General features: G+C 44.8%; 6 non-coding genes across 6 annotated transcripts; all 6 read right to left on the reverse strand.

The window, feature by feature from the left end:
* Window positions 1-1,131: 1,131 nt before the first annotated feature.
* Window positions 1,132-1,203, reverse strand: TRNAW-CCA (transfer RNA tryptophan (anticodon CCA)). Its single transcript has one exon. It is a non-coding gene; the product is annotated as a tRNA-Trp (tRNA).
* Window positions 1,204-2,002: 799 nt separating this feature from the next.
* Window positions 2,003-2,074, reverse strand: TRNAW-CCA (transfer RNA tryptophan (anticodon CCA)). The gene has a single exon. It is a non-coding gene; the product is annotated as a tRNA-Trp (tRNA).
* A 799-nt stretch (window positions 2,075-2,873) lies between these two features.
* TRNAW-CCA (transfer RNA tryptophan (anticodon CCA)) lies at window positions 2,874-2,945 on the reverse strand. The gene has a single exon. It is a non-coding gene; the product is annotated as a tRNA-Trp (tRNA).
* A 375-nt stretch (window positions 2,946-3,320) lies between these two features.
* TRNAW-CCA (transfer RNA tryptophan (anticodon CCA)) lies at window positions 3,321-3,392 on the reverse strand. Its single transcript has one exon. It is a non-coding gene; the product is annotated as a tRNA-Trp (tRNA).
* Window positions 3,393-4,556: 1,164 nt separating this feature from the next.
* On the reverse strand, window positions 4,557-4,628 carry TRNAW-CCA (transfer RNA tryptophan (anticodon CCA)). The gene has a single exon. It is a non-coding gene; the product is annotated as a tRNA-Trp (tRNA).
* Window positions 4,629-8,844: 4,216 nt separating this feature from the next.
* TRNAW-CCA (transfer RNA tryptophan (anticodon CCA)) lies at window positions 8,845-8,916 on the reverse strand. Its single transcript has one exon. It is a non-coding gene; the product is annotated as a tRNA-Trp (tRNA).
* Window positions 8,917-22,521: the final 13,605 nt, after the last annotated feature.

Genomic DNA, 22,521 nt, shown 5'->3' on the forward strand with positions numbered 1-22,521 from the left:
ATATGAATTGAACATGCAACCTTCTAATTTGGACTCAAAAGCTTTGCTATTGCGCTAGGCACCTCGCTTATGTAAGTTTTTTTTGTGATAGTGTTGTCCCCGAGTGCCAAAATATTTTATTCTCCAAAATAATTACATTAGAATTAAACATCCAATTATTCGTGTAATCAAAATAGTGCAAGTGCACATTATTCTTGTTTAAATTTTACAAAACTGTGACCGCAATTCCGATAACAACACATGATATTGGCATGTAGAAATGAACCCAACGTGAATCGAACACGCAACCTTCTCATCTGGAGTCAGACGCACCACCATTGCACCACATGTCCCGCTTATGATTTGATATCATAAGCTCGTCCTCAAGTAGGTAAACATTGTACAAAAAATCATCTACCTATTCCTCTAATCAATTGCACGAACTACTTGATTTTATTGTACTCCACAACGGCCGAAAATTCTAGTCATAACACTATATCTATATAGCTTGAAATGAACTAGACGTGAATCGAACATGCAACCTTTTTATCTCAAGTCAAACACACATGCATTGCACCGCGGATCCCTATAGGACATGTTTTGAGGTCAAAACTCGTCCGTACAAACCAAACCATTGCATACTCCAAAACCATCACATTGGAAAAGAACATAAACTTATTCCTCCAATCCATTCTTCAATTCCATGTCATAGTCTACTAAATTTTGCTCCAATAACGCTGAGAATTCAAATCACAACACAATACCGATGCATCCTGAAATAACCTCAACATAAATTGGACATGCAACGGTTATCACCTCGTTTTTCTATAGTAAGACATTGCATGCTCCAAATCCATCCCACTAGAAAAAACATAAACGTAATATTTTAATTCATTGTTGAATTAAATGTGATTCGTGACTTAATTGCATTCGAATGCAACCCACAATTCCAATCACAACAATAGATCTTTGCATCTTGTAATGAACACGACATGAATCGAACATACAACCTCTTTATCTAGAGTCAAACACACAAGCATTGCATCGTCGATCCCCCTTGTGTGCATAAATTGATTGCATAATCTTGTCCGCTAGTACCAAAACATAGCATGCTCCAATGGCATAACAACACATGATCTTGGCATGTAGAGATGAACCCGACGTGAATCGAACACGCAACCATCTGATCTGGAGTCAAACGCGCCACCATTACGCCACGGATCCCGCTTGTGATTTGATATCATAACCTCGTCCTCAAGTAGGTAAACATTGTACAAAACATCATCCACCTATTCCTCTAATCAATTGCACGAACTAATTCATTTTATTGTACTCCACAACGGCCGAAAATTCTAGTCATAACACTATATCTATATAGCTTGAAATGAACTAGACGTGAATCAAACATGCAACCTTTTTATCTCAAGTCAAACAAACATGCATTGCACCGCGGATCCCTATAGGACATGTTTTGAGGTCAAAACTCGTCCGTACAAACCAAACCATTGCATACTCCAAAACCATCACATTGGAAAAGAACATAAACTTATTCCTCCAATCCATTCTTCAATTCCATGTCATAGTCTACTAAATTTTGCTCCAATAACACTGAGAATTCAAATCACAACACAATACCGATGCATCTTGAAATAACCTCAACATGAATTGGACATGCAACGGTTATAACCTCGTTTTTGTATAGTAAAACATTGCATGCTCCAAATCCATCCCACTAGAAAAAACATAAACGTAATCTTTTAATTCATTGTTGAATTAAATGTGATTCGTGACTTAATTGCATTCGAATGCAACCCACAACTCCAATCACAACAATAGATCTTTGCATCTTGTAATGAACACGACATGAATCGAACATACAACCTCTTTATCTAGAGTCAAACACACAAGCATTGCATCATCGATCCCGCTTGTGTGCACAAATTGATTACAGAATCTTGTCCGCTAGTACCAAAACATAGCATGCTCCAATTGCATAACAACACATGATCTTGGCATGTAGAGATGAACCCGACGTGAATCGAACACGCAACCTTCTGATCTGGAGTCAGACGCGCTACCATTGCGCCACGGATCCCGCTTGTGGTTTGATATCATAACCTCGTCCTCAAGTAGGCAAACATTGTACAAAAAATCATCCACCTATTTCTCTAATCAATTGCACGAATTAATTCATTTTATTGTACTCCACAACGGCCGAAAATTCTAGTTATAACACTATATCTATATAGCTTGAAATGAACTAGACGTGAATCGAACATGCAACCTTTTTATCTCAAGTCAAACACACATGCATTGCACCGCGGATCCCTATAGGACATGTTTTGAGGTCAAAACTCGTCCGTACAAACCAAACCATTGCATACTCCAAAACCATCATATTGGAAAAGAACATAAACTTATTCCTCCAATCCATTCTTCAATTCCATGTCATAGTCTACTAAATTTTGCTCCAATAACGCTGAGAATTCAAATCACAACACAATACCGATGCATCTTGGAATAACCTCAACATGAATTGGACATGCAACGGTTATCACCTCGTTTTTGTATAGTAAGACATTGCATGCTCCAAATCCATCCCACTAGAAAAAACATAAACGTAATCTTTTAATTCATTGTTGAATTAAATGTGATTCGTGACTTAATTGCATTCGAATGCAACCCACAATTCCAATCACAACAATAGATCTTTGCATCTTGTAATGAACACGACATGAATCGAACATACAACCTCTTTATCTAGAGTCAAACACACAAGCATTGCATCGTCGATCCCGCTTGTATGCATAAATTGATTGCATAATCTTGTCCGCTGGTACCAAAACATAGCATGCTCCAATGGCATAACAACACATGATCTTGGCATGTAGAGATGAACCCGACGTGAATCGAACACGCAACCTTCTGATCTGGAGTCAGACGCGCTACCATTGCGCCACGAATCCCGCTTGTGGTTTGATATCATAACCTCGTCCTCAAGTAGGTAAACATTGTACAAAACATCATCCACCTATTCCTCTAATCAATTGCACAAACTAATTTATTTTATTGTACTCCACAACGGCCGAAAATTCTAGACATAACACTATATCTATGTAGCTTGAAATGAACTAGACGTGAATCAAACACGTAACCTTTTTATCTCAAGTGAAACACACATGCATTGCACCGTGGATCCCTATAGGACATGTTTTAAGGTCAAAACTCGTCCGTACAAACCAAAACATATCATGCATAAATTGATTGCATAATCTTGTCCGCTAGTACCAAAACATAGCATGCTCCAAAACATAACAACACATGATCTTGGGATGTAGAAATGAACCCGACATGAATAGAACACGCAACCTTCTGATCTGGAGTCAGACGCGCTACCATTGCGCCACGGATCCCGCTTGTGGTTTGATATCATAACCTCGTCCTCAAGTAGGTAAACATTGTAAATACAATCATCCACCTATTCCTCTAATCAATTGCACGAACTAATTCATTTTATTGTACTCCACAACGGCCGAAGATTCTAGTCATAACACTATATCTATGTAGCTTGAAATGAACTAGACGTGAATCGAAGATGCAACCTTTTTATCTCAAGTCAAACACACATGCATTGCACCATGGATCCCTATAGGACATGTTTTGAGGTCAAAATTCGTCCGTACAAAACAAACCATTGTATACTCCAAAGCCATCACATTGGAAAAGAACATAAACTTATTCCTCCAATCCATACTTCGATTCCATGTCCTAGAGTACTTAATTTTGCTCCAATAACGCTAAGAATTCAAATCACAACAAAATACCGATGCATCTTGAAATAACCTCAACATGAATTGGACATGCAACGGTTATAACCTCGTTTCTGTATAGTAAGACATTGCATGCTCCAAATCCATCCCACTAGAAAAAACATGAACTTATTCTTGTAATTCATTGTTCAATTACATACGTTTCGTTACCTAATTGCATTCGAATGGGGCTCACAATTCAAATCACAAGAATAGATCATGGTATCTTGTTATGAACACGGCATGAGTCGAACATGCAACCTTTTTATCTAGAGTCAAACACACAAGCATTGCATTGTGGATCCCGCTTGTGTGCATAAGTTGATTGCATAATCTTGTTCGTTAGTACCAAAACATTGCATGCTCCGTTGGCATCGCATTGGAAAATGCATGCAGTTATTCCTCTTATCCATGGTTCGAGTGCTTATATTTCCTGACTTAATATAGTTCATGTGCATCCCACAACTCAACTCACAACATGAGATCTTTGTGTCATAAAATGACACTGATGTGAATTGAACATGCAACCTTCTAATTTGGACTCAAAAAACTTGCTATTGCGCTAGGCACCTCGCTTATGTAAGTTTTATTTGTGATAGTGTTTTCCCCGAGTGCCATAATATGTTATTCTTCAAAATAATTACATTACAATTAAACATCCAATTATTCATGTAATCAAAATAGTGAAAGTGCACATTATGCTTGTTTAAATTTTACAAATTTATGACCGCAATTCCGATAACAACACATGATCTTGGCATGTAGAAATGAACCCGACGTGAATCGAACACGCAACCTTCTCATCTGGAGTCAGACGCGCCACCATTGCGCCACGGATCCCGCTTCTGGTTTGATATCATAACCTCGTCCTCAAGTAGGCAAACATTGTACAAAAAATCATCCACCTATTCCTCTAATCAATTGCACGAACTAATTGATTTTATTGTACTCCACAACGGCCGAATTTTCTAGTCATAACACTATATCTATATAGCTTGAAATGAACTAGACGTGAATCGAACATGCAACCTTTTTATCTCAAGTCAAACACACATGCATTGCACCGCGGATCCCTAGAGGACATGTTTTGAGGTCAAAACGCGTCCGTACAAACCAAACCATTGCATACTCCAAAACCATCACATTGGAAAAGAACATAAACTTATTCCTCCAATCCATTCTTCAATTCCCTGTCCTAGTCTACTAAATTTTGCTCCAATAACGCTGAAAGTTCAAATCACAGCACAATACCGATGCATCTTGAAATAACCTCAACATGACTTGGACATGCAACGGTTATAACCTCGTTTCTGTATAGTAAGACATTGCATGCTCCAAATCCACACCACTAGAGAAAACATGAACGTAATATTTTAATTCATTGTTGAATTAAATGTGATTCGTGACTTAATTGTATTCAAATACAACCCACAATTCCAATCACAACAATAGATCTTTGCATCTTGTAATAAACACGACATGAATCGAACATACAACCTTTTTATCTAGAGTCAAACACACAACCATTGCATCGTCGATCCCGCTTGTGTGCATAAATTCATTGCCTAATCTTGTCCGCTAGTACCAAAACATAGCATGCTCCAATGGCATCGCATGCAGTTATTCCTCTTATCCATTGTTCGATTGCATATATTTCTTGACTTAATAAATTTCGAAGTCATCCCACAACTCAACTGACAACATGAGATCTTTGTGTCTTCAAATGACACTGATGTGAATTGAACATGCAACCTTCTAATTTAGACTCAAAAGCCTTGCTATTGCGCTAGGCACCTCGCTTATGTGAGTTTTTTTTGTGATAGTGTTGTCCCCGAGTGCCGAAATATTTTATTCTCCAAAATAATTACATTAGAATTAAACATCCAATTATTTGTGTAATCAAAATAGTGAAAGTGCATATTATGCTTGTTTAAATTTTACAAAACTGTGACCGCAATTCCGATAAGAACACAAGATCTTGGCATATAGAAATGAACCCGACATAAATCGAACACGCAACCGTCTCATCTAGAGTCAGACGCGCTACCATTGCGTCACGGATCCAGCTCGTGGATTGATATCATAACCTTGTCTTCAAGTAGGTAAACATTGTAAAAAAAATCATCCACCTATTCCTCTAATCAATTGCACGAACTAATTCATTTTCTTGTACTCCACATCGGCCGAAAATTCTAGTCATAACTCTAGATCTATGTAGCTTGAAATGAACTAGACGTGAATCAAACATACAACCTTTTTATCTCAAGTCAAACAGACATGCATTGCACTGTGGATCCCTATAGGACATGTTTTGAGGCCAAAACTCGTCTATACAAACCAAACCATTGTATACTCAAAAACAATCACATTGGAAAAGAACATAAACTTATTCCTCCAATCCATTCTTCAATTCCATGTCCTGGTGTACTTAATTTTGCTCCAATAACGCTAAGAATTCAAATCACAACACAATACATGCAACGGTTATAACCTCGTTTCTGTATAGTAAGACATTGCATGCTCCAAATCCATCCGAATAGAAAAAACGTGAACTTATTCTTGTAAATCATTGTTTAATTACATACGTTTCGTGACCTCATTGCATTCGAATGGGGCCCACAATTCAAATCACAACAATAGATCTTTGTATCTTGTAATGAACACGACATGAATCAAACATGCAACCTTTTTATCTAGTGTCAAACACACAAGCATTGCATCGTGGATCCCGCTTGTGTGCATAAGTTGATTGCATAATCCTGTCCGTTAGTACCAAAACATTGCATGCTCCATTCGCATCGCATTGGAAAACCTATGCAGTTATTCCTCTTATCCATGGTTAGATTGCTTATATTTGTTGACTTAATATAGTTCAAATGGATCCCACACCTCAACTCACAACATGAGATCTTTGTGTCTTAAACTGACACTGATGTGAATAGAACATGGAACCTTCTAATTTGGACTCAAAAGCCCTGCTATTGCGCTAGGCACCTTGCTTATGTAATTTTTTTTGATAGTGTTGTCCCCGAGTCCCAAAATATTTTATTCTCCAAAATAATTACATTAGAATTTAACATCCAATTATTCGTGTAATCAAAATAGTGAAAGTGCACGTTATGCTTGTTTAAATTTTACAAAACTTTGACCGCAATTCCGATAACAACACAAGATCTTGCCATATAGAAATGAACCTGACGTCAATCGAACGCGAAACCTATTTAGATGGAGTCAAACGCGCGACCATGGCGCGACATATCCCGTTTGTGGTTTGATGTCATAACCTCGTCGTCAAGTAGGTAAACATTGTAAAACAAATCATCCACCTATTCCTCGAATCAATTGCACGAACTAATTGATTTAATTGTACCCCACAACTACGAAAATTCTAGTTATAACACTACATCTATGTATGTTGAAATGAACTAGACGTCAATCGAACAACACAAGATCTCGGCACGTAGAAATGAACACGACGTGAATCGAACTCGCAACCTTTTGATCTGGAGTCAGGCACGCTACCATTGCACCACCGATCCTGCTTGTGGTTTGTTATCATAACCTCGTCCTCAAGTAGGTAAACATTCTAAAAACAATCATCCACCTATTCCTCAAATCAATTGCACGAACTAATTGATTTAATTGTACTCCACAACGGCCGAAAATTCTAGTCATAACACTAGATCTATACATGTATCCTCAAATGAACTAGCCGTGAATCGAACATGCAGCCTTCTTATCTCGAGTCAAACAAACATGCATTGTAGCGTGGATCCCTGTTGTACATGTTTTAAGGTCAAAACTCGTCCGTAGAAACCAAACCATTGCATACTCCAAAACCATCACATTGGAAAAGAACATAGCCTTATTCCTCCAATCCATTCTTCGATTCCATGTCCTTGTCTACTTAAGTTTTTCCAATAAGGCTGAGAATTCAAGTTACAACACAATACCTATGCATCCTGAAATAACGTCAACATAAATTGGATATGCAACGGTCATAACCTTGTTCCTCTATAGTAAAACATTGCATGCTCCAAAGCCATCCCACTAGAACAAACATGAACTTATTCTTTTAATTCATTGTTCAATTACATGCGTTTCGTGACTTAATTGCATTCAAATGCGGCCCACAATTCAAGTCACAACAATAGATCTTTGTATCTTGTAATGAACACGACATGAATCGAACATGCAACCATTTTATCTAGAGTGAGACACACAAGGACTCAATCGTGGATCCCGCTTGTGAGCATAAATTCATTGCATAATCTTGTCCGCTAGTACCAAACTATTGCATGCCCCACTAGCATTGCATTGGAAAACGCATGCAATCATTCCTCTTATCTATTGTTCGATTGCTTATATTTCTTGACTTAATTTAGTTCGAATTCATCCCACAACTCAACTCAGAACATGAGATCTTTGTGTCTTAAAATGACTTTGATATTCATAGAACCTGCAACTTTATAATTTGGACTCAAAAGCCTTGCCATTGTGCTAGGCACCTCGCTTATGTAAGTTTTTTGTGATAGTGTTGTCCCCGGATGCCAAAATAATTTATTCTCCAAAATAATTACATTAGAACTAAACAACCAATTATTCGTGTAATCAAAATAGTGAAAGTGCACATTATGCTTGTTTAAATTTTACAAAACTATGACCGCAATTCCGATAACAACACCAGATCTTGCCATGTAGAAATGAACCCGACATCAATCGAACACGAAACTTGTTCAGTTGTAGTCAAACGCGCGACCATGGCGCAAAATATCCCACTTGTGCTTTGTTGTCATAACCTCGTCGTCAAGTAGGTAAACATTGTAAAACAAATCATCCACCTATTCCTCTAATCAATTGCACGAACTAATTGATTTAATTGTACCCCACAACTCCGAAAATTCTAGTTATAACACTAGATCTATGTATGTTGAAATGAACTAATTGATTTAATTGTACCCCACAACTCCGAAAATTCTAGTTATAACACTAGATCTATGTATGTTGAAATGAACCAGACTTGAATCGAACAACACAAGATCTTCGCGTGTTGAAATGAACCCAACGTGAATCGAACACGCAACCTTCTAATCTGGATTCAGACACGCTACCATTGCGCCACGGATCCCGCTTGTGGTTTGATATCATGACCTCCTCCTCAAGTAGGTAAACATTGTAAAAACTATCATCCACCTATTCCTCAAATCAATTGCACAAACTAATTGATTTAATTGTACTCCACAACGTCCGAAAATTCTAGTAATAACACTAGATCTATGTATCTTGAAAGGAACCTGACGTGAATCGAACATGCAACCCTTTTATCTCGAATCAAACACACATGCATTGCACCGTGGATCCCTATTGTACATGTTTTGAGGTCAAATCTCGTCCGTAGAAACCAAACCATTGCATACTCCAAAACCATCACATTGGAAAAGAACATAGCCTTATTCCTCCAATCCATTCTTCGATTCCATGTCCTTGTCTACTTAATTTTGTTCCAATAAGGCTGAGAATTCAAGTCACAACACAATACCTATGCATCCTTAAATAACCTCAACATGAATTGGGCATGCAACTGTCATGATATGGCAAGACTCGAACCCATGACCTTAGGTTATATGGGTCGAGCTCTTGACCATTAGATCATCTATTGTAATACGTAAGATATTATTTTCATTTACATTTTATTATAGGAAATTAGTGTATATTCCAGATTTCTCTCGAACATTCTAGAAGCTTCAGGATTACTCTTGAAAACACTATAAAAGAGGGCACTAGGCATTATGTTGAACGAAATTGGTTCAACGCCAGTCTTAAGCCTTTTAGCCACCATTGTATATTCTCTTCATATAAGACATATCTTTCTTATCATCACTCTCTCTCTCTCTCTCAATCTCTCTCTTTCTCTCTGTCTCGCTCACTTCTTCCTTCTCTCGAAGAAGTTCCACACCTCTCATAGTACTAATCCTTCGTTTAGTACTAATTCCTTCTCTGTCTTAGTATTGTTCATGAAAGTTTGAACCAATTTGCCCTACCTTCTGTCTCTCTCATTTCCTACTAATATTTTATTCCTCTTTTCTTTCATCCCATGGCCACTGTTAGCGCTGAAGAATATCAATCTGTTTTCTCGGAATTTCAAAGCTTGAAGGAGAAGTTCCATGCTTTGGAACAAGAAAACCAACGGTTGCTAGGGGATCTTCAGCAAATCTCTTTAGAAAAGCAGCAAACGCAACAACAACATGGGGAACTTGCGTTACGCGTGCAACAACTCGAAGCAACCATCGTAGCGATACAACAACAAGGTCCCGGAACACAAGGGATTCATAAAGAACCCAAGATTGGCCTTCCCACGAAGTTCGATGGAACGCGATCACAGTTTAGAGGGTTCCTTAACCAGGTACGATTAGTTATTCAAATGCATCCTTCCCGATATCCCACCGATGCATCACGAGTGGGTTTAGTAGGCACTTTGTTATGTGGCTCAGCGTTGTTATGGTTCGCTCCACTATTAGAAAAGGAATCTCCGTTACTCAACAATTTTGAAGAGTTTCTAGGTGAGTTTAAAGCATGTTTCGGAGATACTGACAGCATCAGGACCGCAATCAACAAAATCCAGCGATTACGCCAAGGTGACCGTCCAGCCTCCGCATACGCTGCAGATTTTCACCTACTCGCCGCCGATATCCCTTGGGATGATCAAGCGTTGATGGAGCAATTCCGTTTTGGTTTATACAACGACGTCAAGGATTTACTATTGACCTTCCCCGAAGAGCCAAAGTCCTTAAAAGAAGCAATCAGTCGCGCGGTGAGATGTGACAACCGCCTCTTTGAGCGACGTTCGGAACGACAGCTACAGATGCAAAGGGCAAGATCAGAGCCCACCTACGCCTCAGTGGTAGCAAGACCTTTTCCGAGGGAGTCATATAATGTGCCTCCAGCGAATACTCCGACTCCGATGGAGATTGACACTACACGTCGTCGAGGGTCATTATCCAAAGAAGAAAAGCAGCGATGTCGTACAAATCGACTATGTCTTTACTGCGGTGGACCAGGACATATCGCAATAAATTGCCCCCATAGGCCAAGAAGACAGGTAAACCAAATAGTCGCTAGTTCTAATTGTACTAAATCCGAGCCTATTTCAGTAGGGATATCTGATAGTCCTAATAGTACTAATAGTACTAATATCCCAGATCTAGCAAACAAATTTGATGTCCTTGGTCAGTTAGAAGAAGAGTTAAACGACTAAGTCCAGCCAAAATAGGAGCCGTTTGGTTGGACAGCCCTAGATCTGTGCAGCCCATTAGTGGTTCCATTCCCTCTAAGCAAGTTAGTGATGTGTTCGTAGCCCAAGTAATAGTTAGTACTAAAAGTACCCCTCCAGTACATGTCCTAGCACTCCTAGATTCCGGAGCTAACTCTTGCTTTATGGATAAGAAATTTGTTCACGCTCATAAGATATCCCTAAGAAAACTCCAGTGTCCAGCCTCTGTAGTAGTCATTGATGGACGTCCCATTGCTTCCGGAAATATCATAGAAGAGTCAGAGCCCATTAATATTGTCCTAGATAACTTAGCATGTGTAGTATCATTTAATATTATTAGTATCCCAGAACATCCTATAGTTTTAGGATTACCGTGGTTCGAGTTACATAACCCAGACAAAGATTGGAGAACAAGAGAAATCCGGTGTCGACAAACCCAAGGGTCAACTCAGAAGATGGCAACCAATTCGCTACGTCAGTTGCGTAAAGAAGGGCACAAGGAGGAAATGTTCCTCTTTGCAATATCAGTAAACCCCTCCAGCACCACTAAAGAAGAATCCACCGTTCAACTTCCCGAGAAGTATCGTCATTACGCTGATGTGTTCGATAAAGTACAAGCCAACACACTTCCTCATCATCGACCGTACGATTGCCCCATCGATTTACAACCGGGAAAAAAGCCGCCATGGGGACCGATCTACAATTTGTCACCAACCGAGCTGGAAGTCCTTCGGGCCTATATAGAGGAGAATTTGGAAAATGGTTTCATTCGGCATTTGAAATCTCCAGCCGGCGCGCCCATTTTCTTTGTCAAAAAAAAGATGGATCGCTTCGTCTCGTTGTAGATTACTGTGGCTTGAATAAGGTTACAATCAGGAATAGGTATGCTCTTCCCCTTATCTCAAGTCTTTTAGAACTGATCAATGGTGCTAGGTTCTTCACGAAGATCGACTTACGGGGAGCATATAACCTCGTACGGATCCGACCAGGAGACGAATGGAAGACCGCGTTTCGCACCAAATATGGGCACTTCGAGTATACGGTCATGCCGTTCGGCCTCACTAATGCGTCGGCAGTCTTCTAGCACATGGCTAATGATATATTCCGAGATCTATTGGATGATTGTTTGATCATCTATTTGGATGATCTACTGGTTTATTCAAAGACCCAAGAAGAACATGATTCTCATGTACTATTAGTACTAAAACGAATTCGAGAACATGGTCTATATGCAAAACTGGAAAAATGTAGTTTCGGGTGCAACCAAGTGGAATTTCTCGGCTACATCATTTCGTCAGAAGGCATCTCCATGGACCCAGCTAAGGTCAAAACGGTGGTAGAATGGCAAACTCCGCGTTCGGTGTGGGATGTGCAATGCTTCTTAGGCTTTGCCAATTTTTACCGAAAGTTCATACAAGATTACTCAAAGATCGTTCTACCTCTCACACAACTTACCAGGAAGGGACAACCGTTCATCTGGTCTGAAGAAACGGACATGGCTTTCGAGAGTCTTAAAAAGGCATTTACATTGGCTCCAATTCTAGCTCATGTCGATCTGGAAAAACCATTCATTATCGAAGCTGACGCATCAAATTTTTCATTGGGGAGCATTCTGTCACAACAAGGGAATGATGAGAAGCTACATCCTGTGGCTTTTCACTCACGCAAGTTTGACGCCGCCGAAATCAACTACGAAATTCATGATAAGGAGCTATTGGCAATAGTGGATTCTTTTATGCAATGGAGGCATTTTCTGGAGGGATCCTCTCATCCAGTCACCGTATTTAGTGACCACAAGAATCTTGCCTACTTTCAGGATGCTCGTGTGTTGAATCGACGTCAAACTCGGTGGGCCCACTTCCTCACGCATTTCGACTTCAAAATTACATATTGTCCGGGGAGGCACCAAGGGAAGGCAGATGCATTATCACGGCGTTCGTATCTAGCACCCCGTCCCAGCGAGCTAGCTTTCGATAACCAAAAACAAGTCATCTTGGGACCGGCACGACTACAAGCAACACAGATCTTTGACATGCCTATGTATTCCCGCGTTATCGATACCATACGTGAAGACTTGAAGACAGATGTGTTCGCCCAAGCTATACTAGCACAAATTGATCCCTCTCGAGCGTCGTGTTCACAGTCGCAACCACCAGGTACGGACTATCGGCAATTCAAATACCATGATGGATTACTCTTCTTTAAAGAACTTTTGTATGTTCCTAATGGTTCTTGCCGCCTTCGAGTAGTACAAAACTGTCATGACACATATTGTTGTTTGTCTGGCCGGACTAGCCTCAACACAGGTGTCTATCCGACACTTCTCCAAAGGGGTGGTAAGGATTGGATGCTAGGTTAGACGCGTAAGATGATAACAATTAAGCACAGACGGTAAACAATACGAGATACAGATAAACACGCAATAATTACTATTGTATTACTTCCGTCAAAACCCTTTACAAATCATCGGATCCTTTTATAGGCATCCGGCAAGGTTACAATCGGTGCGCTTAGGCAACCGACATCCAAATCGGTCCGGATCCGGATCGGTACAACTGTACCGGATCTGTCCCTCCGAATAATAATTCTACTATTATTTACTTCCTATTATCCGATCCGACTCCGCCTTCCCACTTGTCCTTGCTCTTCTGACCGGCCAACACATGGCACGCCCGTGGGAAAGTGCCTTGCACTTCGAATCCACTCCCGACCTCAGTCTTCCTCCAAAATATCGAGCACACTCTGCTCGATGGTGTCAAGTGGTGCTTCTTCCTCCTATTCCTGTTCCTTGCCTGCCTGGTCTCCGACCTCCGGTTGGGTGGGTTGTTCCGTAAAAATTTGCTGCTCCAACTCTGCTTGATTCTGTGGTGCCGGTGCTTCCTCACCGCTTCGTCCGGGTTCTTCCTGTTCTCCCTCCGTTCCTGGCTCTGTTCTGTTACCAATGTCGCTTTCTCCGGTCTCGACTGGTCGACTCGATATGCCTCCTTCCTCTGCTCTGGTGTCTTCCGGTCTCAGCTCTTCTTCTTCTCCGGCATCGGTCTGCTCCTGCTCTTCTTCAAGTTCTTCTTCGGGTATTCCTCGTCGGGGTTGTTCGGTGTCGGTTGGTTCATCTTCAGCCGGTCGCTCTCCCTCACTTATCGTGATTGGCGTCGTTCTTCCCTTAGCTTCCTGTCGTAACCGGTCCTGCTCATATCTCTCCAACTCCAACTGAGTTGCGAGCTGCCCGTCATCCAACCTCTCTACCAACCCTCAGATTTCTTTGAGGTGTTCTTCTGCTAAAGTGTAGAAATCCTCCGACAATTCTTCCCGAATGGCGACGATACTTTCTTCATCCATCTTGTAGAACTTGTCACCGGTCTTCCTCCGATTCTCGGCATCCGCTCGGAGTGTCTGCAGCTCGGCTGCCTGTTGTGACCACTCCTTCCATAGCTTTTCCGTACTTTCTTTGATGCTTGCCTGAGCTCGGGTACTCCATCCTGACATGATGAGCTTGATCCGGTCAACCCCTGCCTTAGCATGCGCATAAGCTTCCTGCTTTTCCTTCCTTGCCCGTTTTATAATGTCGGCCATTATCTGAGCTTGGGCCTCGTAATCCGCTTTCTGCTTTTCATAGGTACTTTGCAGTTTGTTGATCGTGAAGGTCGATTTTTCCTTTTCTTCATTCCTGATCTTGGTCAGGTCCAGCTTTTCCCACCTTAGCGCCTCTAATTCCTTCCTTCTCTCCGTCGCTTGGGCTATTTCCGCCGACAATGCTTCCTTGTTGGCACTGACCTCATCCATTGCCTTAGCCAGGTCTAATCGGGTCTCTTTGAGTTGTTCTTTCAGTTTCTCTATTTGCCGGTCGTAGTCTGCTGCCCGTTTCTTGTTGTCCGACTCGGCCTGCTTGTGATCTCGGTAGAGACGGTCGAAGTCCTCCGTCTTCTGCTTCAGGCGTCGGTTTGCCTGAGCTCTTAACCGATCATCCCGGTCCTTCTGTTGTCGGAGTTCTTCCTGCAGTCGTTCTATCTCTTGCTCGGCATGTCGACGTAGTCGGTCCTTCTCCTTTTGCAGCTTCTCTTTTTCTTCTTGCAGTCGGTCATTAGCGGCTCGACCTTTCCGGAGGCCTTCTTCCATTTTTCGTCTGTCGTCCTCCACCGCTTTCCGCTACTCCCTTTCTCTTTCCCTTAATGCCTCCTAAGCTTTTAACTCCTCTCGTAAGGTTTCTATTATTTTTTCGGTCTCAGGGCCGGTTTGCAAGGCTACCGGTTCCGGTTCCGGTTCTGGTTGCTTCCTTGTTGTCCCGACCGGCTCGGTGACAACTTGTGCCTGTTGAATTCCTTCCCTTGCCTGCAACAGCTCCCCTTGCATTTCCTCGATCTGTGTTCGGAGCGCGACCAACTCCTGAGTTGTTGTATGCGTCAGCTCTTGCCTACACGTTTCTTCTTTTTCTAACTGGTCCGCTACTCCCGATAACTGCTCCGAAAGCCATCTCAGCCATTGTGGCTTTGTTCTTCCTGTGTCGGGGTGGCCTTGCTCACTTAACTCAGGCTGTTTTTCCGGCCTTTTCTCTGGCTCCGGCACTTGTTCCTTCTTCTTCTCTAGGATGACCAGTTCTCTGAAGTCCGGCCCAACCGGTGTCGGTGCTGCTTCCCTCGGTACGGGTTCCGGTGTTGTTTCCGCCTCGGCTACTAGAGATGGTCCTTGCGCCCTCTGCTGAGTTCTGTCCACTGGTGGAGCCGGTCCTTTCGCCCGTTTCTCCCGACCTTGTCTTGTTGGGAGTCTTACCAGTGGTTCGGATGAGTCTTCTGTTTCAACTTCCTCCTCCGGTGCGGTTACCAGACGGACCTTTTGTATAAAGTCCTCTGGTTCCGGTTCCGGCCGTCGCAGCGTTATATGGATTGGTTTGCGCGCTACCGGTTCCTCCTCGGCCGATTTCCCTTTGCCTTTACCTGCCGGTTTTGCCTTTGTTGCCGGTTCCTATTGCTGTCGGGATGGTCCTTCCCCCTGTTGTTCTGCTTCTTGCTGGGTCCATCCGGGGGTGTGTTTCTCCAAGATCTGTCGGCGCTTTGTGACCTTTTTCGGCGTCGTCTCCTGCCGACCTCTTTTCTTTTGTGTGATGGGGAGCACCAGTGGGACTAACACCGTTAGCCATTGTGCTATCCCGGCCCATGGCTTTTTTCCTTCCACAAGATTTTTGATGGCCTCCTTCAATCCTTCGGTTATGAAATGGAGCCAGTCTATTTGTAAGCCTTCGTACGCTGCTATTAAGAACGCTGCCCCGTACTTGGCTATGGCCGAGGGACGGGGATTCACGAATCCGTATTCCATCATGGCGCGGGCCACTTCTCCGAACAGCAGGTTCTCTCCGCCCTGCGTTCGGTACGCCTTGCTGCTGATAGAGTACTCACCGAAATATTCAAACAGGATCTCACTTGAAGGGTTTTCGATTGTTTGAAGTCCTCCTGCTTTTATCCCCGTGAGCGCCTGCACCGCTCCTTCCGTGACTTCTGATATATCGATTGATGCTGCCGCCTGCTCTGGTTCTGCGTGTGGTGGAGCGTCGGCGATCCGCAGCAATCCTTTTAACCCGTTCTCCCTCATCCATTGGCGTGCCTCTTCCGACAGTACCATTGTTTCGAATTCTTCTTCTGCTGCCTGTTGTTCGGGATCGCGCTGTGTGTGCTCTGTGCGTCGGATCGCTCTTCTGTGCTTCTGCGCCTGTATGTAGGAAAATTCGTAAAAAGTGAGCCCTTCGCAGGCCTGTGTCTTATATAGTGGCTTTTGCCTCGAGCCGCCCTTTTTCGTTTCCCGCGCATGTTCCTCTCCCGCCATAATTAGTATGTCCTTCCTTGTTTGCCGCGTGTGAGTGCCCACGTTCCATGCTTTAAATAGCAAGTACGCGCACGTCCTTCTTTAATGCATGGCGCCTCTTCGTTGCATGGTGGCGCTCCCACCTCTTGTGATCTCCCCATTATTACTATGATTCGCGTCGATTTTGCCCACGTCTTCTTCTTTTTTTTTCTTTTTTCTTTTTTTTTTTCTTCTTCTTTTTTTTTTTTTTCTTTTTTTTCTTTTCTTTTCTTTGTTTGGACCACGTCATTTGCTGGTCCCCCCCGATTTGTTCGGGTCGATTCGTGTGGATACCGGATCCTTCTGTCGGTTTTCCGGGATCGTCTTTGTCCATATCGGTGTCGGTTCTTCATCTTGCCGGATTTCCGGGTTTTGCTTGAACGGGTTTGCTGGCATATTTCCCTTATACGGCTTTAGCCGAAATCCATTTGCCCACTTGCCGATGACATCTCCAGACAACGTGCCGAGCTGATACGACCCGTTGTACTCCTTGGTGATCCAGAACGGTCCGGTCCATCGAAACCGCAACTTTCCCGGCATGTTCCCCATCCGTGTCTGGAATAGTAGCACCGGTTTCCCGACTTCGAACTCCTTTTCATTGCCACGCCGGTGTCGGTCCACGAAAGCTTTTCTCCTCCTTTGCTCCAGTTCGAGTTGTAGTAAGCTGGCTATTCGGTTTTCTTCTAATTCCAACAACGTCGCCAGCCGGATTCGTTCGGACTCGTTCTCACTTAAGCGCTCCTTCACCTGAATCCGTAAGCTGGGGATCTGGAACTCTACCGGCATGACCGCTTCTAAACCGAATGCTAGTCGGAACGGGGTTGTCCGGATGCTGGTTTTGTAGGTTGTTCGGTACGCCCATAGCGCGCTTTGCAATTTCGTATCCTAGTCGGTCCGGTTCTCGTTGACGATTTTTCGTAGGATGTTCTGCAGAGTTTTGTTCGTTGATTCCGCTAGTCCATTGGCTTGAGGGTAGTAGGGAGTACTCTTTTTATGTACCACCGCGTAAAATGACGTCAGGCTTTCTACTACCTGCCCGAGAAAATGTCCTCCTTGGTCACTTATAAGCTTGATCGGGCATCCATACCGGCACCATATGCACTCGTACAGAAACTTTGTCGTGGACGCGGCCGTGTTGTCCCGTAAGGCCTTTGCTTCTACCCATTTGGTGCAATAGTCGGTCGCCACTATGACATACCGATTTCCGGTTCGCATTGCCGGTGGTTTGAAGGGACCGACAAAGTCCAACCCCCACTTTTGAAACGGTTCCAAGGGCAAGACCGGGTGGTGTGGCATCCGGGCCTGCTCTGTGGGTTGGCCCAGTCGTTGACACAAATCGCATTCTCTGCTATACTTCACGGCATCTTTTAGGGTGGTCGGCCACCACAGTCCGCTCTGCCATATTTTCCGAGCGGTTGCGTCGCCAGCATAATGCCCACCGGCAATTCCACAGTGGGCTTCCCTGAGGATTAAATCCTTCTCATCGCTCCGCACTGCTCGTCTCCAGATGCCATCTGCCCCCTTGTGATAGAGGGTGTCTCCAACCAAGCAGAAATGTCTACTTCTTACTGCTACCCTTTTCCTTTCATCGTGGTTCATGTTCTCCGGGGGAACTCCGGTGCTCAGGAACTGATGCATCTCAGTTAGCCATGTGTCTTCATCGGCTACCGTTGTATCCGTTGCCGGTTTCGTCGTGATCCGGAACAATTCGGCGTCGGGAAACTCATCTTGGACGCCGTTCCCTGCTTCTCCGGATTCGAGTCTGCTTAGGTAGTCCGCTACCGCATACTGCGCCCCGGGTCGGTGGAAAATGTCGAATTCAAATTCCTGTAGCAGCAGTGTCCACCGTACAATTTTTCCCGTCAGGGATGCCTTCGAGACCAGGTAGAGTAGTGCCGAATGGTCGACATGGAAGGAAAACTTCCTTCCGAGCAGATAGTGCCTGTACTTTGTGACACTATACACCATTCCCAATGCCTCGCGTTCCGTCGTAGAGTAATTCCGTTCGGCTTTTGAGAGTTTCCGGCTTGCGTAGTACACCGGTCGGTACCATTTCGGCTCCGTGAGTTGCATCAGAACGCTGCCGATTGCTACGTCCGACGCGTTGACGAAGACGTGAAAGCTTTTACTCCAATCCGGCGGTTGCACCACCGGAGCTTGCGACAGCATAACCTTCAACGCTTTGTAGGATTCCTCCTCCGTCTCCACCCATAGGAAGGGTACCCTATGTACGGTGGTATGTAACGGTGTAGCGAAGTCTGCGAGGTGCCGTATCATCCGGCTATGCCACCTTATTTGGCCCAGGAACCGGCTTAAAGCCTTTGCGTTACTTGGTGCTGGTGCCTCGAGAATCGCCTTGACTTTATTCGGATCTACCGCGATTCCTTCCTTACTCACCACGTGCCCTAGTAAGTTGCCGCTTGCCACTCCAAAGACGCACTTGGCCGGGTTCAAGCTCAATCGGTACTCGCGGCACTTCTCCAAGCACAGCCGGAGGTGATCGAGATGCTCTCCGTGCCGGCTGTAGACCGCGAAATCGTCAAGGAAGACCTGCATAAAACCGGGGATATATTCCCCGAAAATTTCCATTATTATCCTTTGAAAGGTCACTGGAGCCGTCTTTAGTCCGAACATCATCACGACCGTGACGAACACTCCCCATTCCGTCACGAACGTTGTCTTCTCCTGGTCGGCCGGGTTCATTCGTATTTGGTTGTAGCCGCTAAATCCATCCAGGAAGCTGTAAACTTCGTGGCCGGCTACCGCATCTAACACCCCGTCCGTAAATGGTAGTGGAAACGCATCGGTCACTATTGCGGCATTTAGTTTTCGGTAGTCCACGCATACCCGGATTTTGCTGTTCTTTTTCGGGACCACCACTATCGGACTCAGCCAGGTTGCCTGCTTGACCGGTCGGATAAATCCGACCCGGAGGAGCTTATCAATTTCCTCCTTCACCTTTGCCGCATAATTCGGATTCATCCGGTACCTGCGTTGAGCGATCGGTTTCGCGTCCGTACATAGGTGAATTTGGTGCTGATAGAGCTGGGGGTCCAGCCCTCGCATGTCTTCGTACGACCACGCGAACACATCCTTGAAGTCTGTTAATAATGCTACCATTGCCTTCTTTTCTTCCTTCGGCAATTCCTTTGCAACATTTACCGGTCGGGGCTTGTCTGCTGTGCCGAGGTCCACCTCCTCGAGTTGGGATGCTTTTACCCTCTGGGATATCGTCATTTCCATCTCTAGGGATTCCTGCGCTTGTCGCAGTTCCCGGATCGCCGCTTGGTCCGGTTCATCCGGCGTCGTAATGTACGGTTCTACTGCCGCCGTGATATCCACCTCAAATAGTGGGACGATTCGTGGGTGTTCCTCGAGGTACCGCTCGACTTCCTCGTCCAGTAATCCCTCCAACATGTTAATGCTTTCCGCATACAATGGAGTTGCTTCCTTACTGGTGATCACCCGTGGTTGCGTCGTTACTCGTACCTTTGTTTTCCCTCGCCAGAATGTGATCATGTTCTTTTGCCAGCTCTGCTTGATATGCGTTGTTCGCAGCCATGGTCGTCCTAGCAGTAGGGGGTACGCGCCTTGTACATTCAACTGCAGCACCACGGCCGATATCCGGAATACGTGGCCTCCGATCGTTACTTCCAAATCCCGGATAAGCCCGGTCGGTCGGACTGAGCTGGTATCTGCCATGCGTAACCAGAAGGGGCATGGTTCCCATTCCCGGATGCCCAGGTCGTTGCATGTCTGTTGGCTGATGACATTTACCCCGGAGCCTCCGTCAATAATCGTTCCAGCAATTTCCTTTCCTTTCACGATTGCCGTGATCGTCGGGCTACTTGTATCGACCACCGCTGGTCCTTCCTCCGGGTTGGAGAAGAATGCCGGTGCTGGCGTCCGCTTCGGTTTGCTGACGGATGCCTGTAGGTCTGTCGTAAACCGTGGCACTAACTGTAGTAGTCGTGCTAACGGCAGCACGATTTGACAGTCTTGTAGCGCTTGCCACGTCGGGTTTTCTCCTGGCTGTATGATTTCTTCGTCTTTTGGCATATTTTGGTCTCTTACTTCTGCCGCATTCTGTTCATTGGCCTCCTTGATCCATTGTGCCGCTTGTTTTCTGATTGCCTCCTGGGCTTCCCACTCGGCGGTCTTTCCCTTTGACCGGGTTGTGACATGCTGTACTTCTGTTATTTCGGCTGTAACCATGTTGACTTCCGGCTGCTTGTGATTGGTTTTGCTTGGGCATTGGTTACTATAGTGGCCTTCCTTACAGCAGTAATAACAATACACCTTGTGACTGTTGCTCGTTTCTCCTTTGTCCCCGGTTTGGAGGGTGGGTATGCTCCGGCGGTCGTCTTCGGTTTTTCGGTTATCCGGTACCGATACCGGGTTGTCATTCCTCGCTGCCTCCCGACGTTCCTCTCTTCGGAAAAATCCACGCTTCTGATTCCGTCGGAAATTTCGGTTCCCTTGTCGCCTCTCTTCTCTGCGTCGGTCGTATTCCGGGGATTCGTCTCGGTCGTACCGGTCCCGGGGGTAGCTATCTCTGCATCTCTCCTCTCGGTCATAGTTGTCGTGTCTTCTATCAGCGTATCTGTTACCGCGTTCGCGTTGGTAGCGGTCATCTCTCCGGAATCGATCCTCGTCCGGGTTCTGATTGCGCGGTTCTATGTGTCGAACCGGTGCTGCCTGCCGATTTAACAGGTTATATTCGCATTGGTCCGTTGTATGGGCTCGAGAGTTGCAGATCATACATTGTGTCCGCAGGGTGCAGTCTACTGTTGAGTGCCCCGAATTTAGGCATGTTGTACATTGTAAGGCCTGTCGAAACCTCAGGTCTTCCTCCTTTGGGAGTGCCCGGTGTAACATCCCCATCGACAAGAAGGGGCTAGTCTTGTCCATTTCTAAAACCAAGTGCTGGTTTGGAAATCAAGGACTCCGCACATTGTTCGAAGTGGCTCTTTTAGTGCGGCCAAAAAGACTGCTTTGGCTTCGTCTTCGGGTGGTGCTCTTGTCAGTTGGTTGTGCAGGGTCTGAAACCGAATGATGAATTGTGGCACAGTCTCGTTCTCTTCCTGCCGGGTGGTGTAGAACTGCCCGACCAATTCCCTTTGCTCAAATTGTCTGTGAAAAAGCCTGAGGAATCTGGCCTTCAAGACATCGAATGTGGCAAAGCTGCCTGGTAAGTGCTTTGCGTGCCATCGGGCCGCCGGTCCTTCTAAGGTTATGCCGAATTCGGCGACTTTGGATCGTTCGGCTTCGGGCTCCGTCAGTCTTTGGGAGACATGGTTGGCTTCCCATGTTTGGAGGAATGCGTACACGTGTGCCTCCGCGTCGGCCTCATCCCGGTACTTTGGGTATGGGTACGGCATCGTGTCGTCCAACTGACTCTCCTGTTTCCTCCGCTCTCTGTCCGCTGTTGGCGTTGGTGTGAGAACCTTTGGTTCCTCCGCGGGTGTTGCCGGTGTCCGGTCCTTTGGTTCCTCCGCGGGTGTTGTCGGTATCCGCTCCTTCGGTTCCTTCGCGGTTGTTGTCGGTATCCGGTCAGCCTCCCTCGGCGATTGCCGGTCACCGAATTCCAGGGTTATTTCTTCCTCTGGCGCCGGTGTTACTGAGTCTTCCGAC

This window comes from Azolla caroliniana, unplaced genomic scaffold (genome assembly GCF_043228905.1).
Source record: "Azolla caroliniana isolate FFs.n. ecotype wild unplaced genomic scaffold, voAzoCaro1.0.p SCAF_5, whole genome shotgun sequence".
Lineage (NCBI taxonomy): Eukaryota > Viridiplantae > Streptophyta > Polypodiopsida > Salviniales > Salviniaceae > Azolla > Azolla caroliniana.